This window comes from Anarrhichthys ocellatus, unplaced genomic scaffold, assembly GCF_004355925.1.
Source record: "Anarrhichthys ocellatus isolate YVR2014 unplaced genomic scaffold, GSC_Weel_1.0 scaffold57, whole genome shotgun sequence".
Lineage (NCBI taxonomy): Eukaryota > Metazoa > Chordata > Actinopteri > Perciformes > Anarhichadidae > Anarrhichthys > Anarrhichthys ocellatus.
Window position 1 is genome coordinate 2,308,483 of NW_022280087.1, and position 19,597 is coordinate 2,328,079.

Sequence of the window (19,597 nt, forward strand, 5' to 3'; positions counted from 1 at the left end):
GCAGGAGCGCTCTGCTGAATGTTGAGAGAACAGGCAGGGGGCAGTCAGAGGAGAGTGATCTTTTCGGACACTCTCTTCACTTGGACAGTCGCTGCAGATATTGGTGTCCCACTAGTTAGCTTGAGCGAGAGCACTCTGCCACTGTGGAAACAGACTAAAAAAACAGTCCTTATAGTGAGAGGGGAGCAAGGACACTCCCTTCACTAGGACCGTCGCTTGTAAATAGTGGTGTCCCACCAGTTAGTCTAAGCGAAGACACTCAGCTAACTGTGATAGCCGTAATGTTACAAAATCAATGGACACAATCCCAGTATTAACTTAGTCTAGTTAGTGTCCCACCAGGTTAGTCTGAGTGAGGACACCGCCAGCTGCGTCAGCCGTAATGCGTAAAAAGCATCAATGGACACAACATCAATGTTGATTTAGTATAACTAGCATTCACCGAGTTAGCTTGAGCAAGAACACTCTGTTAACTGTGATAGTTGCAGTGGCGGGCCGTCAGGGCCTGCAAGGCCTTCTCTGCTGGCCGAAACAGAATCACAAAGCCATATCTATTTTATAATTTAATAATTTTTCTTAAATACACTACATGTATTATAATTTATAAAAATATTTTTCCCATTATCTTATTTTCTCAATGCACAGCTACTGTCTTCCTCAGTTGCTCTGCTTCCAGTGCAGCTTGTTTTAAGTAGAGCTTTTATCCAATCAGATTTCACCTCTGTGTCTCTAGGTAAGAACAGAGACCCAGGCCTGCAGACGGAGGCCTGCATCCTTTTGCAGTTTAAGTGAACGTGGACGATATTGTTGATTGTCATATTCTTCAACCAATCACATCTTTAGTTTGACATGTTGGGCGTATTCTTTGACTATCAGAGCCTGCTCGCCGGCCTATCATGACGTCAGCATTAGTGCAGCTCAGTGTCTGCTGCGAGGTGCAGAGTGCGCTGTGATTGGTCAGTGGGCGAGCACGTGACTATCGTGAAACGAAGCTTAACAGCAGAGGCATGTCGGGTAGTGAATCACATCACGTGATGCAGCTCAGCCAATTAAATATGGGCATTCTGACTGAGTGAGATGCACCATGACACAGGGGGCTGAGACGAGGAAAGACACTGCAGAGCAGTACGTACAATGCTCAAGTTGTGAAAGTAATATCATAAGATGATCTCTTTGGGCCGTGACTTGTCATTAAGGAGTGATGGTGGGTCCCACAGCCAGACCAGCTGAGAAACACTGTCCTCCACGAGTGCAGAAAACATTATATTTTCCTGAATATAAGCTTCTGCATTTTCCAGATGCTCTAGTACTGTTCAAAGGTATTGCAAGTCTCGTACCGAACGTTACGTACATTTAATACGTACATAGGTACGTACATTTAATACGTACATAGTTACAGCCTTAGAAACTGATAATATATGTGGCACCATCATGTGGTTATAAGGTGGTATTTCAGCTGCAGGACACCAGTGAAGGCCTAGGTATAAAATGCACGGCCCGCCACTGGATAGTTGTAATGCTACAAAGTCGATGGACACAGCCCCAGTATCAGCTTTGTCTAGCTAGCTTCCCACTGAGTTAGCCTGAGCGGGGACGCTCTGTTAACTGTGACAGCCGTAAGGTTACAAAGTCGATGGACACAGTCCCAGTATCAGCTTTGTCTAGCTAGCATCTCACCAAGTTAGCCTGAGTGAGGACACTGCTAACTGTGAAATATGTCAGATGTAAAAATGAAATATCAATGGACACAATGCCAATGTCGATCTAGTCGAGCTAGTCTCTCACAAAGTTTGCCTGAGCGGGGACACTCTGCTCACTGTGAAGGGCGGGCCGACAGCATATATTCTATGCTCTCGTTAGCGCGCCACTCGATTAGCTAGAGCGGAAGCGCTCTGCCAACCGTGGAAAACAAACAACGGTTATAGAAAACAATGTTCATCGATCTCACCGATTGCTGTCTTCACGACTTAGGTGGCCCTTATCAGACTGGTGATGACCGATGATAGGGGCATCCACCAGTCCGGGGCTTGATGGTCCGAACGGCGAAACACACCGCTCCCTCCGAAGAGGGACAGCTTGTCGCAGCCTTTGGAGGGCGAGAGATCCGCAACTCTGACCGGTAGTCACAAGGCTACAGCGACAAGCTCTAATATGTCTTGATCGTAGACACATCTTTGTTTATGCTACCATGGTAGCTAACCTGTGTAGCGAGAAGATGAAAAAGGACTGAACTCAGGATGACACCAGAACTTATAGACGACAGGGGTCATCCGAGGTCACAGGTGACTTTGTTGATATAAATATTCGACCTGTGCATGCGCGAGACAGAAGATATCCAGTGTTAAGCACTGCCTCTGGCGGTCAGTAAGGATTAAATAGAATGTCATATTTGTTGTAACCTAATGGAAGGCAAATGGATTATTTTAAAATGTGTGTTTCTCTCATTTGACTTCACACATTTACATTGGCTACTACATGCAGAAGCAAAGCTGAACCAGAATGACTTGAACTGATGATTCAAACAGTATTGTGTGTATACTTTGTTTTGTAAAACTGCTGGGATTTCATTTTTGAAAAGTGGGTTTGCCAAACTGCTGCGTGTCTGCACTTGATTACTTCGTATTCAGCATATTTAATAAAGTCATTCTAACGCCTGGTTTACAACTTTGCAAGAGAAAGCAGTATTAACTGTTCAGAATGAATGTACAATGTCAAGAATAACAGATTTATAATACTGCTGAGTGTCAGACATGTACCTTATGTAACATGCAAATGTTATTTTATGGAACTTCATTATTAAATGGTCCATTATATAACTTGCTTTATTGTCAAGTATTTTGGGATGGATTGAGTTTTTTGTATTGTATGTCAACATTACTTTCACAAGTGTTCACAAGTTCATTCTTGAAGTTGGAAATGGTAGTCTGACAAAAGAAAAGAAAAACTGCATCTCACAGTCTACTTCAGCAGATGTATATAAATATAGGCGATAGGCGACCCCACCTGCTGGCACAGAAACTAAATTGTGGTTTAAACTTACTAAGAAGACAAGTTTGGATTTTTTGGGGGCGATGACGTCAAGACAGGAGGAGAGTGCATCATTATAGTAATTGACCAGGGCAGTGGGGGAGGCAGTCGAAATAGGGGCAGAGGCGGAGACGGTGGCAGTCAAGGTGGAGGAGAGCGAGGGGATTCTGAATAATTCTGGATTAATGTGTGTCATAGCCCTACGCTCTCTGTCGCTCTCTGTCAGTGTCACAGTGTAGGACTACAACAATAGCCAACAAACCACTTTCACAATATTTTGGATTTTACATTTCAACATTGGATCATATTTTACCAGGTAATATCTTTTCACAGCTCTCAAGGTATGCAGCATTTTCCAGAGATATATTTGTTTTATAGCAACATAGCAACATGTAGATATAAAGAGTACACAAAGTCTTTATGTATCATTCATCCCAGTTCACAGCCGGGTCAGCAAGTCAGATTGATAAGGGCTGCTTTTGCAGAAGGAACAAACCTCCTGCTGAAGTGAGCGCTTCTGTATCTCCAACCACGTGGTCGTGGGGTGAAATGTTGGTTTAGGAAGTGATGAGTGTCATGTGATACTGTGAGTGCTGGGCAGGTGGTGTGGGCAGGCAGATGATTTTGGAGGCAATGCGTGTGATGGTGGTAAGTTTGTGTTTTTTGGAGGTGGTTAACATGGTGAAGAAGCAGTACAGCAGGATGGGTTGTATTATGCTTTTGTAAAGTAACAACAGGAGGGGGGGCGAGAGGCAGTGCTCCGAGTTTACGGATGACATGAAGTTTTTGCTGGAAGTCATGGATGTGTTGATCAAAACAAGATCATTGTCAATGATGAGTATGAGACGCCACCATGGGCGTGGTGGTGGAATAGCCACAATGTTTCGCAAAGACATCACTACAAGTGCAATAATCATCCCGGCTCCCTCCTCATTTGAGCACCTGTCTGGTCCCATACCCCTGGTTACTGCAGTCATTTACCGCCCCCCAAAACCTAACCCTGCTTTCCCTTCTGATACACGTCGACTCATCTGACTCCACAACTTCTACAGAACTCCTGGACATCTTTAACTACTTCAACATCACCCAACATGTCGACTTTCCCACCCATAACAAAAGACACACACTTGACCTGGTCTGCACCTCCGGCATTACCATCAGCAATCTAACCAGCATCGACCTCACCATCTCTGACCACCTGGCTATCACCTTGGACATAGACATCCCCACCCCCCATGTTAAGCAGAATCGCACCATTACATTCCGGAACATCAAGTCCATCAACATCCCCTCGCTTTCCTCCACCTTGACTGCCACCGTCTCCGCCTCTGCCCCTATTTCGACTGCCTCCCCCACTGCCCTGGTCAATTACTATAATGATGCACTCTCCTCCTGTCTTGACGTCATTGCCCCCAAAAAATCCAAACTTGTCTCCTTCACCCACTCCGCCCCCTGGTACACTGACCGACTTCGCCACCTCAAAGTGCAGGGCCGTCAACTGGAACGTCTTGCCAAAAAAACTGGACTTGCTGTTCACCTTGATGCCTTCAAACTCCACCAACAACAATATAAAGATGCCCTCAACACAGCTCGCTCCTCTCACTACTCCTCCATCATCCAATCTGGCTCCAACAACCCCAAAACGCTTTTCTCCACCATCAACAAACTCCTCAAGCCCATGGACACCATATCCACCTCCTTTACCACCAGCAAATGCAACTCATTTCTATCCTTCTTCAACAACAAAATCATCGCAATGCATAACCAGCTGGCAGCCCCCTCCCCCCCCAGCCCTCAACATGACTCTCCCCTACTTCCAAGCCACTCACTCTCATCCTTCATCCCCTCTCATCACCAACATCATCAACTCCTCACTGTCCTCTGGTCTCATACCCCCCACACTCAAGACCGCTGCTGTCACCCCCGTGCTGAAAAAACCTGGTCTTGACCCCGACATCCCCAACAACTACCGGCCCATCTCCAACCTCCCCTACCTGTCCAAAGTCCTTGAGAGAGCTGTTGCGTCACAACTCAAGACCCACCTAAATCTCCATAATCTCTACGAACCCTTCCAATCCGGCTTCCGTTCAAAACACAGCACAGAAACCGCCCTACTGAAAATCACAAATGACATACTTCTCTCTGCTGACTCTGGCTTCCTCACCATCCTCATCCTCCTTGACCTCAGCGCTGCCTTCGACACTATCAATCACTCCATCCTCCTCTCACATCTCCAGTACTCCCTTGGCATAACTGGCACTGCCCTCTCCTGGTTCACCTCTTATCTCTCCGACCGACATCAATTCATTGCAATAAACAACTGTAAATCCTTTACCTCCCCAGTCACCCACGGTGTCCCCCAAGGTTCCGTGCTTGGTCCCCTCCTCTTCATCATTTACATCCTTCCCCTTGGACAAATCATCCGTCGTCATGGTCTCGATTTCCACTGCTACGCTGACGACACCCAACTCTACTTCTCCTCCAAGACCATCACCTCAGTCACCCACTCTACTCTCACCACCTGTCTCACTGATATAAAATCATGGATGCAACAGAACTTTCTCAAACTCAACTGCAATAAATCTGAAATACTCATCATCGGCACTAACTCCCTCACCCGCTCAGCCCAGCCCTTCTCTCTCAACATTGGTGGCTCCATCGTCACCCCCTCCACCCAGGTCCGCAACCTCGGTATCATCCTCGACCCCACCCTCTCTTTCCTACCCCATGCCAACCACATCACCAAGACTGCCTTCTTTCACCTCAGGAACATTGCACGCCTCCAACCCTCCCTGTCCTCTGCCACCACCGAAATTCTCATCCATGCTCTCATAACCTCCAGACTCGACTATTGCAACAGCATCCTCTATAAACTCCAATATGTTCAGAACTCTGCCGCTCGACTGCTCACTTCCACCCGCCGCTATGTACACATCACCCTGGTCCTTCACAACCACCACTGGTTCCCGGTCAAATACAGAATAAACTTTAAAATATTGCTCACCACCTACAAAGCCCTAAACAACCTGGCCCTTCCCTACCTTTCAGACCTCCTCCACGCCCCAACCCGTTGCCTCAGGTCCGCCGGTGGAAACACTCTGAAGACCATCAGGACCAAGGACCAGACCTAGGGTGACAGGGCCTTCTCAGCTGCTGCACCTCCCCTCTGGAACGCCCTCCCCATCCACATCCATGAGGCTCCCTCCCTATCATCATTCAAACAAGCCCTCAAAACCCACCTCTTTAAACTCGCCTTCACCTGCTAACCCATGCACCCTACCCTCCACTACATGACCCATTCCGCATAGCTTCTCCAGTTTTCTTTTTTACCAAAATGTTCTGTTTGTTTGTTTTGTTTGCTCCTCTGTTTTTCTTTTTTTTTTTGTTTGTTTGTTTGTTCTGTTTGTCTCTGCCCTATGTAAAGCGTCTTTGGGTACTTAGAAAAGCGCTATATAAATTGAAAGTATTATTATTATTATTATTATTTTAAGCTTCTCACCTGCTCAACTGTCGTGCTTTAGATGATCTCTCTGTCTCCCTCTCTCTTTAGCTTCTATCCTATCAGCTGATTATGAGCATTCACTTTTACGTTAACCAACCAGCTTCAGCCATGATCTCCCTAAGCCAATCACAATGTTGCTGTCAAATTCTAAAACTGTTCTCTCTGCTACTGTTAGTTTTCTTTTCAGTATGAACGGTGTTGCAAATGACCACATTACCTTTTTATTCCAGTCTCCTTGTAGTAAGCCGATGACCGATTCCTTAGCAAGAGGAGAAACTTCTTCACTCGTTCCCGTGATAAGGCTACTCAGGTTACCTGTGCAGGTTACAACCAAACCAAAGTTTGGGTAGTGTTAAGAGATTGTAGAAAAATATGAAAGCACAAAAGTATAACCATTACCACATATAACTTGTTTACACTTTTTATAACTTTTTAGACTTTTTATGTAAGAATGTCACTCAAGCCTTATAAAATTCATCCTGTTCATCCATCCATCCATCCATTTTCCTCCGCTTATCCGGGATCGGGTCGTGGTGGCAGCAGGCCAAGTAGGCTGACCCAGAACTCCCTCTTACCGACAACATGTTCCAGCTCATTCTGGGGGATCCCGAGGCGTTCCCAGGCCAGCTGGGAGATGTAATCTCTCCAGCGTGTTCTGGATGTTCCCCGGGGTCTCTTCCCAGTTGGACATGCCTGGAAAACCTCCAGTGGGAGGTGTCCAGGAGGCAATTAGATGCCTGAACCACCTCAGCTAACTCCTTTCGATGCAAAGGAGTAGCGGCTCGACTCCAAGCTCCCTCCCTCCCCCGCACCTGACGTTCTCCACCCCCAGGCTGCGCCTAGATATCCTGTCCGTGAAAGTCACGAACAGGACCGGAGACAAAGGGCAGCCCTGGCGGAGGCCAACACCCACCGGGAACGTATCTGACTTATTGCCGAGAATGCGGACACAGCTCCTACTGCAGTCGTACAGAGACCGGATGGCCCGTTGTAACGGGTCCGGCACCCCATACTCCCGCAGCACCCACCACAAGAACCCCTGAGGGACCCGGTCGAAAGCCTTCTCCAAGTCCACAAAGCACATGTAGACTGGTTGGGCAAACTCCCAGAACCCCTCCAGTAGTCTTGCGAGGGTAAAGAGCTGGTCCACTGTTCCACGGCCGGGACGGAATCCGCACTGCTCCTCTTGAATCTGAGGTTCGACAAGCGGTCGGAGCCTCCTTTCCAGCACCCTGGCATAAGCCTTCCCCGGGAGGCTGAGTAGTGTGATACCCCGGTAATTCAAGCACACTCTCCCGTCCCCCTTTTTGAAGATGGGAACCACCACCCTGGGCTGCCAGTCCATGGGCACTGATCCCAACACCCATGCGACATTGAAGAGGTGTGTCAGCCAGGACAGCCCAACTATGTCCAGCACTTTCAGCATCTCAGGGCGGATCTCATCCACCCCCGGCGCCTTGCCACCAAGGAGCTTTTTAACTACCTCAGCGACCTCTGCCAGGGATATGGGTGAGCCTCCCCCTAGGTCCTCAGGCACTGCCTCCTCTGCAGAGGACATGTTGGTCGGGTTTAGGAGTTCCTCAAAGTGCTCTTTCCACCGCCCAATGATGTCCCCCATCCGGGTTAGCAGTTCCCCCCCCTGCTGAGAACAGCCTGGGGTAAGCCCTGCTTTCCCTTCCTGAGCCGTCGGATGGTTTGCCAGAACCTCCTTGAGGCCAACCGAAAGTCCTTCTCCATGGCCTCCCCGAACTCCTCCCATGCCCGAGTTTTAGCATTCGCGACCACCGCAGCTGCAGCCCTTCTGGCCTGCCGGTACCTGTCAGCTGCTTCAGGAGGCCCCTGGGCCAACCAGGCCTTGAAGGTCTCCTTCTTCAGCTTGACGGCTTCCCACACCTCCGGTGTCCACCACCGGGTTCTCGAGTTGCCGCCACGACAGGCACCGATGACCTTCCGGCCACAGCTCCTAGCGGCCGCGTCCACAATAGAGGCTTTGAACATGGTCCATTCGGATTCCATGTCCCCAACCTCCCTCGGGATGAGTGAGAAATTCTTCCGGAGGTGGGAGTTAAAGACCTCCCGGACAGGGTCCTCCGCCAGATGTTCCCAGTTCACCCTCACTACACGTTTGGGCTTGCCGGGTCTTTCAAACCGTTTCCCCTGCCATCTGATCCAACTCACCACAAGGTGGTGATCAGTTGACAGCTCTGCTCCTCTCTTCACCCGAGTGTCCAAGACATACGGCCGCAAATCAAATGATACGATTCCAAAGTCGATCATTGATCTCTAGCCTAAGGTGTTCTGATACCAGGTACACTTATGAGCCACCTTATGTTCGAACATGGTGTTCGTTATGGCCAAACCGTGGCAAGCACAGAAGTCCAATAACGAAACACCATTCGGGTTCAGATCGGGCAAGCCGTTCCTCCCAATCACCCCCCGCCAGGTTTCTCCGTCATTGCTCACGTGAGTGTTGAAGTCCCCCAGGAGAACTATGGAGTTGGTAGGCGGCGCCCTTTCCAGGACCCCTCCCACCGACTCCAAGAAGGCCGGATACTCCAAACTGCTGTTTGGTGCATAAGCACAAACCACAGTCAGAGCCTTGCTCCCCGCAGCCCGTAGGCGCATGGAGGCGACCCTCTCGTTCTCCGGGGAGAACTCCAACACAGCGGTGCTCAGCCGTGGGCTCGTGAGTATCCCAACTCCCGCCCGGCGCCTCTCACCCTGGGCAACTCCGGAAAAGGACAAAGTCCAACCCCTCTCCAGGAGCTTGGTTCCAAAGCCAACGCTGTGTGTGGAGGTGAGTCCAACTATATGTAGCTGGTATCGCTCCACCCCCTGCACCAGCTCTGGCTCTTTTCCCGCTAGCAAGGTGAGGTTCCACGTTTCTAGAGCTAGTCTATGCTGCCGGCGATCGGCATGCCCAGGCCTCCCGCCTGACCCGCCGTCTGCTCTGCATTGCACCCGACCCCGATGCTTGTCCCTGCAGGTGGTGGGTCCACAGGGTGGCTGCTCCATGGTGTTTCTTCGGGCTGAGCCCGACCGGGCCCCATGGGCGAAGGCCCGGCCACCAGACGCTCGCCTACGAGCTCCCCTCCTGGGTCTGGCTCCGGGAGGGTGCCCCGGTTTCCCTGGTCCGGGCGAGGTGGCTGAAGTCTGTGGGCTACTTATCATAAGGGTAATTTTAACCGCTCTTAGTCTGGGCTCTCCCCTGAAACCTGTTTGCCTTGGGAGACCCTACCAGGGGCTAATGCCCTGGACAACATAGCTCCCAGGATCACTGAGCCACTCAAACTCCTCCACCACGTTAAGGTGGCGATTCGCGGAGGAGCCATCCTGTTCAAACAAGATCAAACCGGTTAAACATCCTGTTGTTGATCCAGAAACAGGATGACTCATGTGTGAGTGACGCATGAACCTGAGGGAGGTACAAGCCTCAGACCAGTATAAAAAGTAGCTGCAAAACTGAGAGAAGAGAGGCTTCACCCTTAGGGGTGACTGGAGTCTCCACCCTTAGGGGTGACTAGAGTCTTCACCCTAGGGGTGACTGGAGTCTTCACCCTTTGGGGTGACTGGAGTCTTCACCCTTAGGGGTGACTGGAAGACCCTCAGAAGGAGAGCTGCTTTTTCCCAGTTTAGAGACTGGAATGCCCTTCTTTTATAGAAGACCCTGTGAGACATTTCTGCTATCAGAAGACAGCTTACAGTGACTGATATATTTTGCACCACATAGACTTTCCTTGAGTTGAAATTGTTTTATGTAACTGTTTTGATAAAACCTTAATAAAAACACAGCCTTACCATTTGTAAGTGACTGGGACTCAAACTGAAACGTGCGATACGTGACAACAGACTACCAGAGGAGCTTAAGGTAAGTTCCCTGGGTGAAGACTTGGCAGTGTTAGTCAAAAATGGTGAGAAAACTAAAATAGGCAGTAGTAAGGTACAGATGTTCTACGTAACTACTCATACTGGGTGTTAGGGTTACATCCTACGGAGAGCGCCTAGGACGTAGCCATACAAGACTCTCAGAAAGACAATAATTCCGAAATCCTAACGATTCAGCTACGGGGTGAGATAAAAGGCCAAAGGTACACTCCCGACTCATAAGAGGGACACTAATCCCCTAAAGTCGGACTACTGATGGAGTTACCACCGTGTTAGGTGCGATCCTGCCCTTCTTTCCGTTGGGCAGGACCCGCTCACGCTACAGTAGCTTCAACATCCAACGAACTCACCTGGATCTCTCACGGCAAGAAACCGGTGCAGTTCAAAAAGTCAGCAGATGAAACGTCCTTACATATCATATGTTCAACGTATACATCAGAAATGTCTTCTTACCCAAATTTAGCAGGCTATTTGTACCACCCAAATCGCGATTTTGCGTCAGGCTTCTATTTAACTAGTTTCAAGGTGCTTGTCCAAACTGTAACATTGTTTCATTCTTTCTGCCCATCCCCTTGTTGAAGTTTGGTTTATCATAATAGCACCATTGATTATATCTATTTGTTTAAATATATCTAAATGTTTGAAACTCACATATATGACATATGCATAATGAGAACTACTGTGAATATAGTGTCTGAATGGGTTAACATACAGCCTGTTTGCCTTAGTAAGGATCAAATTATCTTGTAGAAAAAACTACTGAAGAGGCAGGTGCGTGGTAAGACTGTCTTTACTACTGAAGAGGAGCAGGTGTTTAGTAAGGCTGTCATGGAAAAGGCAAGGGAAGGCCACCACGGCTCTGATAAAAAGAGTCGAGCTGTGCTGAGCGGCACAGGAAAAGTCTTTCAACTCCCACTAGAAAGATAGAGCTGACTGTGACAAATTGGTAAATGCAATCCATAAGTTATGTAGATTTGTGTGTCGTCTGCATAATTATGATAACACACTGTTGTTTTCCATAATCTGAGTTAGTGGAAGCATGTAGATGTTGAACAGAAGAGGCCCCAGTATTGAACCTTGGGGAACACCACATGCCATTTTAGTCAGCTCTGATGTGTAATTAGCTACAGACACAAAGTATTCTCTGTCCTTCAAGTAGGATTCAAACCAGTTAAGTGCTGTGTCAGAAAGTCCCACCCAGATTTTTAGTCTTTCTAGGAGTATGGCATGGTCGACCGTGTCGAATGCAGCACTGAGATCTAGTAATACTAAGAGTGAAATTCTGCCATTGTCTGTGTTTAAGTGGATGTCGTTGAAAACCTTAACAAGAGCAGTTTCAGTACTGTGGTGCTGTCGAAAGCCTGACTGGAAGACATCAAAGCAGTTATTTACGGCCAAGAAGTTGTTCAGCTGTTGGAAAACCGATTTTTCAATTATTTTACTTAAAAATGGGAGGTTTGATATTGACCTTTAATTTAGGAATGCTTGGAGTGAGACGGAGTCAAGGGTGATGCCGAGGAATTCCAAGGATGTGCTGGGACCTACAGTCTTTCCTGCGGAAAGAGGAACACAGAATGAGGAGGTGAGAAAGGTGGCGTGACAATGAGGAAGTTATCTAAGAGATGGATGATTTATGAGAGTCTATGGACGTTTGTCAGTGCTTTGGATAAGCGACTGAAAATTTGTGGGCTGCTCTTGGACCCGAAGGTCAGATGCATGGCAAAGTAATTTGTACTCTTCCAAAGGATACCAAAAAGGTGCCAGTAGTTAGGGTGGATGGGAAGCACTGGTGATGTCTGCCTTAGACAACCAGGCTCCTTGACCTGCAAGGTGGATGTGGCGTGATCAATTGTAGTGTACTGCAAGGAGTAGTGAATTAGGCTATTGATGCTTGGGACGGTGGAGCCGTATTGGGATGAGAGGTCAATGATGAGACTCTTTTTCCCTGAATATTTCCTTCCTGAGCCAGGAGTTTATCAACTGTGTTTGGTTCGGAGAAGGCTGATTACACATTTTGACATGTGGAGAAGGAATCTGGTAACCTGCAAACCTGGGTGCAAGCCGTGTGTAAAACCTTGTATGAGGAAGCTAACGAACTGGCGGTCTTGGTGGTTCTTTAAGGCAGAAGCTAGGGCTAGAGGGAGGGGGAAGAGTCAGAGCGTCAGCTGGTGAAAGAGGGTCGGGGTGGTTTTGCCCGTCGTTTGAGCAGCTGGATCTCAAGCGGGTGGGAGAGCACCGACGGGGAGGGATGATATCCCTCGGACGCCGAAGTCGGGATCTCCCCTGAGCCTGATGGAAGGTGAGGGACCGAAGACTTCAGAGTTGTCTGAGGATGGATGCCGAGAGCCATGGGGAACTTGGATGGATGAACGCAGCCGAGCTTTCTGGCAACGAAAGATGGTGGGAGAAGAAAAGATCTCCGGGACTTCAGGAGTTGGCTGGTCTTCTTCAAACAGGTCGTTATCAGAAGGGTTGAGAGAAAGAGCTCCTGGTCAGTTGTATGAGGTTTCAGAGTTTTTGCTCATCTGTCACACGTCACGTGGAAACTGAGTCAAAGGGGAAGTGAATGGGTGCTTAAATACTTTGTGTGGAGGAAATGAGATGTGTTTGGGCTGTGGTCCTTCCCAAACTAAGTTATACAATTTAGTTTATAGAGACATTTATGCATACAGATGGGGAGGGAGAGGAGGAGAGAGGAGTTCAGTGTATAATTGTCACAGCTCTGCCACTACTATCCTGTTTTTCTATCTCTCGCTCACCTAATCATCTCATTCAGTGCACCTGCTCGTCACACCCACCTCATCAGTTCATCACTCTCACCTGCTCACTCTGCTGCACTCACTATTTAGACCCCAGTCTCACACACACACACTGCCAGATCGTCCTTCGCATTCATGCCAGACCTTCCAGCGAATACCCTCCAACTGATTTCCCGTTATCGACCCTGCCTGTTTTGGACTTATCCGCCTTGCCTCTGCCCCGGTAATTCACTCAGTCTTCTGTCCCCGAGCACGAGATCCTACCGCTGTTTCCTCGGGATTGTGTCTGCCTTCTCCCTTAATGGCTTGTCGTTCCACCATGTGGGATTATCCATCTGTGCTTATCAAAGACTGTTACCTGTTGTGTGTTCAGAGGGAAATTAAGCTTTGATTCCAACTATCCAGTGTGTCTGTCGTACTGCTCCTGGGTCCTTACCACACCCGTTACAGTAATAGGAAGTCCCCTCTGGGCCTATAGCAGCTTATCTAGGGGCTAGTCCAAGGCAAACCTCAGCCAGCCCTAACTACAAGAGTTATGAAAGAGGAAAATCACAAGCCTACTCTTAGATGTGGTTAGTGTGTCTGCCCCTCGGACTGAAACTGGAAGCTGGTTCCACAGGAGAGGAACTTTGTAGCTAAAGGCTCTGGTTCCCGTTCTACTTTTGGAGACTCTTGGAACTACAAGTAACCCTGCATTCTGGGAGCAGTGTTCTTGTGGGGTAATAGGATACTATGAGCTCTTTAAGATATAATAGGGCCTGACCATTTAGGGCATTTTAGGTCAGGAAAAGGATTTTAAATTATATTCTGGATTTTACAGGGAGCCAGTGCAGAAAAGTTTATACAGGAGTATTATGCTTGGAGTTTAGAGAAGTGGTTGGTTTCGTCTGGCTTGCAAGATGGATATGATTGGGTATCATCTGTATAACAGTGAAAGCTTAGAGTGTTTTGTTATGATACTGCCTAAAGGAATAATATATTAGGTGAATAAGTCCAGGCACAGAACCTTGTGGAACTCTGTGACTGTGTGTGTATGGAGGATTTATCGTTTACACATACAATCTGTGATTGATCTGATAAATAGGACTTATACCAGCTTAGTGCGGTTCCTTTAATGCTAATTAAATGTTCCAATCTCTGCTTCTGGTCTAATATGACCCCTCACATTTCTCCAGTCTAACGTGACCCCCCTCTTTGCTCCAGTCCTATGTGACCCCACTATCTTTTCTCTTGACTGACATGATTCCATTCTTTGCTCTGGTCTAACTTCAGCGCATGCAAGCACACCATAACATGTTTTAATTCTAACCACCGATCCCCATGACTAATTTTCTCTTCCGTCTTAGAAATCCACACCTGCAGTAGTTAAGGTATTTATTTTATATTTTTATATAAAATAATTTCTTCTCTTTTTGAGGGGAATATTACTGATCTAACCACAGCCTCAGTACCCCTTTTGATATACTACTTCACAATAAAGTCCAATTGCCAAAGACTCTTCACTATTCATCTCATGACATCAACATGGCTACCATGTTGGATGCCATTAGCTCATGGCATAAATAATTGATAATTGTATTATTCATAGCCCACATTTTTGTTTTAGATGTCACGATCTGACATTCACACCCTCTTTGTGTATGATCAGTCAGCTGAGTGGAGGTGGGAAAGGGGCCAGAGTTCAACTTTCTGTTGCAAAAGACGTTTTACAGCTTACTTAAAACAATCCACTTAAATTGTATTTTTGAAATGACCTTTGTTGACAGGGCACAGCATACTTGCCTCCTCTACCATACAGTCTTTGAACAACACAACATTACTAGTCTGTTACTTGAGGATGGTCAGCAAGAGTCAACTTGAGGCCTTTAGTCAGTGCCTACTATTGACGTATAATTAAAAGACAAACATGTTGACTGAACAATAATTTAGCTTTTTGTCTTTAATAACTGAATTAATGACATACATTTTCAATCATAACACAGAAAACAAAGTGAAGAGGTGAATTAGATGTCAGTGCATTCCAGCAGAGGGACGCTTAGACCTGCCAATACTAAATGGTAAATGATATAGTTCCGATGCCCCCCATACATCCAGCATTTCCGAGTGGACAGTCGCTCGACTGAAGAACGCACTCACCCAGCACAATATCCATTTCCACCAGTCTGACAGAAAAGCAAAACATTTCGAACTACTCACGGACGCTCAGCACCACACCTCCTTCAATCGCCGAGCCACCAGAGCACTTCCGGGATCCCCGTGCAGCAGCAGGCGCTACGTCGATGACGTCATGATGCTCAACGCGGCCAGACAAGCTCAGTCACACACACCAGCCCCTCCAGAGGGCCAGGTCATACCATAAACTCCTTATTGGATAGAACAGGAGAGGAACCTCATTCACAGTCATCTGCCATCTTATCACAGGTGATTGCAGAGTCAAGTGTGGTGGATGTATGGAGGGTGAAACATCCCCGGGCTAGACAGTACACATGGGTGAAGGTGTTGGATGGGAACATTAGGGCAGCCAGGCTGGACAGGGTTTACCTATCTCATAGTTTTAGTAACTGGTTATTGAATAGCCACATTTACCCAGTAGGCTTCACCGACCATCACCTCATCACTTTAGATGTTCACACCTCACCAACCACCAAATGCAGCTCTTACTGGCACTTTAATATTAAGTTGCTTCAGGACAGTGATTTCTGTGAAAAGTTTGAGAATTTCTGGGGAATCTGGAGAGAAATTTATGTTTTAACAGGGGGGGGCAATCACTTTTTCACACAGGGCCATGTAGGTTTGGATTTTTTTTCCCCCTTAATAATAAAAACCTTCATTTAAAAACTGCATTTTGTGTTTACTTGTGTTATCTTTGTCTAATATTTAAATTTGTTTGATGATCTGAAACATTTAAGTGTGACAAACATGCAAAAAAATAAGATACACTTTTTCACACAACTGTACATGTGTTTGTTCAACAATATACAAGTCACTCCACAGTAAAAGTCAAAAGGGTCATTGAGGATCTAGAAAATGAAATCAGAGATTTAGAGCACAGTCTATTCACTCACACCAGCACAGACACTCACAGGCTTCAACAGAAGAAGCAGCAACTAGGTTCCTTTCTACAGGAACGAGCTAAAGGAGCTTTGGTCAGGTCAAGGTTCACCAGTGTTAGGGACATGGATGCTCCTACCTCCTACTTCTTCAATCTAGAAAAGTCCGTCTCTCGAACCAAACAAATGGTGCGTCTCCGCCTCCCTGATGGTAAGATGACGACTGACCCGATTGAAATGAGACAACATGCCGTAAGCTTCTACAGCGCCCTCTTCAGGAAGGAGGACAATCACAGAGAGAGTGTTGACGAGCTGCTTCAGGACCTTCCTCAGCTGGGCCCCGAGGACAGAGCTGTCCTGGACGCCAACATCTCCCTGGAGGAGCTGACCACTGCTGTGGGTCAGATGGCTCCTGGGAGAGCTCCTGGACTGGACGGACTGCCTGCGGACTTCTATAAACACTTCTGGAAGTGTTTGGGAGCCGACCTGTGGCAGGTGCTGCAGGAGTGTTCACAGGCAGGCCTGTTACCGATGACATGTCGGCATGCAGTACTATCACTGTTACCCAAAAAAGGAGATTTGTCCTTACTCAAGAATTGGAGACCGGTGGCGTTGTTATGCACAGACTATAAACTTTTTTCCAAGGGGCTCGCCAACCGGCTTAAGAACTTTCTGGAGTCTATAATTCACAGAGACCAGTCTTACTGCGTACCGGACAGATCCATCATGGATAACATTTTTCTCATAAGGGACTTGTTGGATCTTTGTAAACTGTATAATATTGATGTTGGGGTTATATCATTAGACCAGGAGAAGGCTTTTGATAGGGTTGATCATAGTTTTCTTTTTTTCCACTTTAAGAGCTTTTGGTTTTGGGGAAGGTTTTGTGTCACTGTTGGGTTTGATGTACAAGGAGGCTACTTGTCTGGTGAAGGTGGGGGGTGCGTTGAGCTGTCCAGTTCAGGTCCAGAGAGGCATCAGACAGGGATGTCCTATCTCTGGACAGCTATATTCCATTGCCATTGAGCCTCTTCTGAATAGGTTGAGGTCCCGTCTATCAGGACTAACGTCACCTGGGCTGCCTCAACGGCCCTCGCTGGTGGTGTCAGCATATGCTGATGATATTTATGTGTTTGTCAAAGACCAGAGGGATATCCAGTTCCTAGGTAACAGTTTAGATTTGTTTGAGAGGGCATCTTCAGCAAAGGTAAACTGGGAAAAAAGTGAAGCTTTGCAGGTTGGGCAGTGGGCAGACAAAGAAATACCAAAGCTACCAGGAAGCATCAGATGGGGAAGGCAGGGCTTGAAGGTTTTGGGTGTTTTTTTGGGAACAGAAGAGTTTCAAAGACAGAACTGGGAGGGTGCTATGGAGAGAGTGTGTACCAGATTGTCTAAATGGAAATGGCTGCTACCTCAGCTCTCTTACAGGGGGAGGGTCCTAATTGTCAATAACTTGGTTGCCTCGACCCTTTGGCACAGACTGGTAGTCCTACCTCCACCACAGGGCCTGATTAAAGACATCCAGAGGGCAGTTGTGGACTTCTTCTGGTCAGGGCTTCACTGGCTGAGATCTGCGGTGCTGTACCTGCCGGTCCAGGAGGGAGGGCAGGGCCTGGTGGACATCTCATCACGAATCACAGCCTTCAGACTGCAGACAGCTCAGAGACTGCTGTACAGCTTCGGCCTGCCATGGACTGATACTGCCTGTGTGCTGCTGAGGAGGGCCGGACGCTTGGGTTATGTCAAACACCTGTTCCTGCTCCAGCCCCAGTCAGTGGATTTAACTGGTCTGACACCGTTCTATCAGTCCGTCTTACAGGCGTGGCAGGTTTTTACAGTCCATCGGAGAGCTGTGTTGACACCAGGGATGTGGCTCTTTGAGGAGCTGCTTTTTGGAAGCAGCTACATCACATCCCAGGTCCTGACGTCCGTCAGCCTGAGATCCAGACTGAGAGAGGCCGGCTGTGTGAAGCTGGGTCATCTGATGAAGACCTCCATCCCTCAACTTGCGGAGCTGATCAACATCCGGTCCAGCAGGCTGCTGCTCAGGCTGGTGGAGGAGGTCTGTGCTTCCCTGCCAGCAGTCCTCAGAGCGTTTGTTGGAGACCGTACAATATCTGACCAATGGGACAATGAATGTGAATATGTCTTCCCACCCCTGGCTGTCTGTCCTGCTGTGGGACAGAGGGAGGATGAGGAGGACATCCTGCTGTCTCTAAAGACACCCCAGTTGGGGGACTTTGAGACTCTGGGGAGGAAAGCAGCATATCAGGTCAGTGTGAAGGTCTCTAACTTGCGCTCTCTGGCAGGAGTGAGGGTGTCGAGGTGGACCGAGTTTTTTGGCAGGGGATCCTCCCCAAGGGGCTGTTGGCAGTCCCTGTACAAACCCCCTGTAGACAAACGGACAGGAGACCTCCAGTGGAGGATTGTACATGGGGCCATAGCTACAAACAGGTATCTGGTGCACCTCGATCCTGGCTCAGGGGACAGCTGTCCTTTTTGCTCGCAGACAAAAACCATCCACCATCTGTTTCGTTGAGTGCTCCAGACTGGTGAGACTCTTCAGCCGCCTGAAGGCATGGTTTCAGGGCTTAGGAGAACACCTTTCTTTCTGTCTTTTTATCTATGATCCAAACTACTCTGCTAAAAACAAATCTGTCCATACACTAATGAATTTCCTTTCAGGACTGGCCAAACTAGCAATTTGGAAAACAAGGAAAAACCGTGTGAAGGGTGTAGGGTCAGAGGACGTGAGCTTGATGCTGACCGGACTGCTGGCTGCTCGGCTCAGGGTGGAGTTTGGTTTCCACAGACTGACAAAGAAAACTGAACTCTTTGTGAACATTTGGGCTCTGAACGACGTTCTGTGTTCAGTCAGAGACAATGCTCTGGTTCTCAACTTATGATTTGTGTTTTTTCTTAAATTTTTCTTTAGTTTTTGTTGGTTTTTGGTTGTTTTTTTTTTGCATGAATTAAGGTTGTTTTGATAAACAGTAAAACTCTGTAAACGAAATTGATTTAGAAATAAAGATATTTGAAAAAATCTCTCTCTCGCTTGCTCGCTCGCTCTCAGCTGGAGAGGAGGAGCACATTTTGAATGATGTGTTCACAAGCAATGTGACTTAACTTATACCTTAAAAGTAACATTTAGGGGGATCTATTGGCTGAAATGTAATATTAGTAACTATGTTTTCCATAGTGTGTCACCTAAAACTAAGAATCGTGTTCTCATTAACTTAGAGTGAGCCCTTCAGTTATCAGGACTCAACATAAGAATGTTTATTGATAACAGGTGCAAATGCCTGTGATCCAATGCCATTATGCAGATAACATATGCAGATCACAGGTCAATATGAGGACGCTTGAAATTCCAA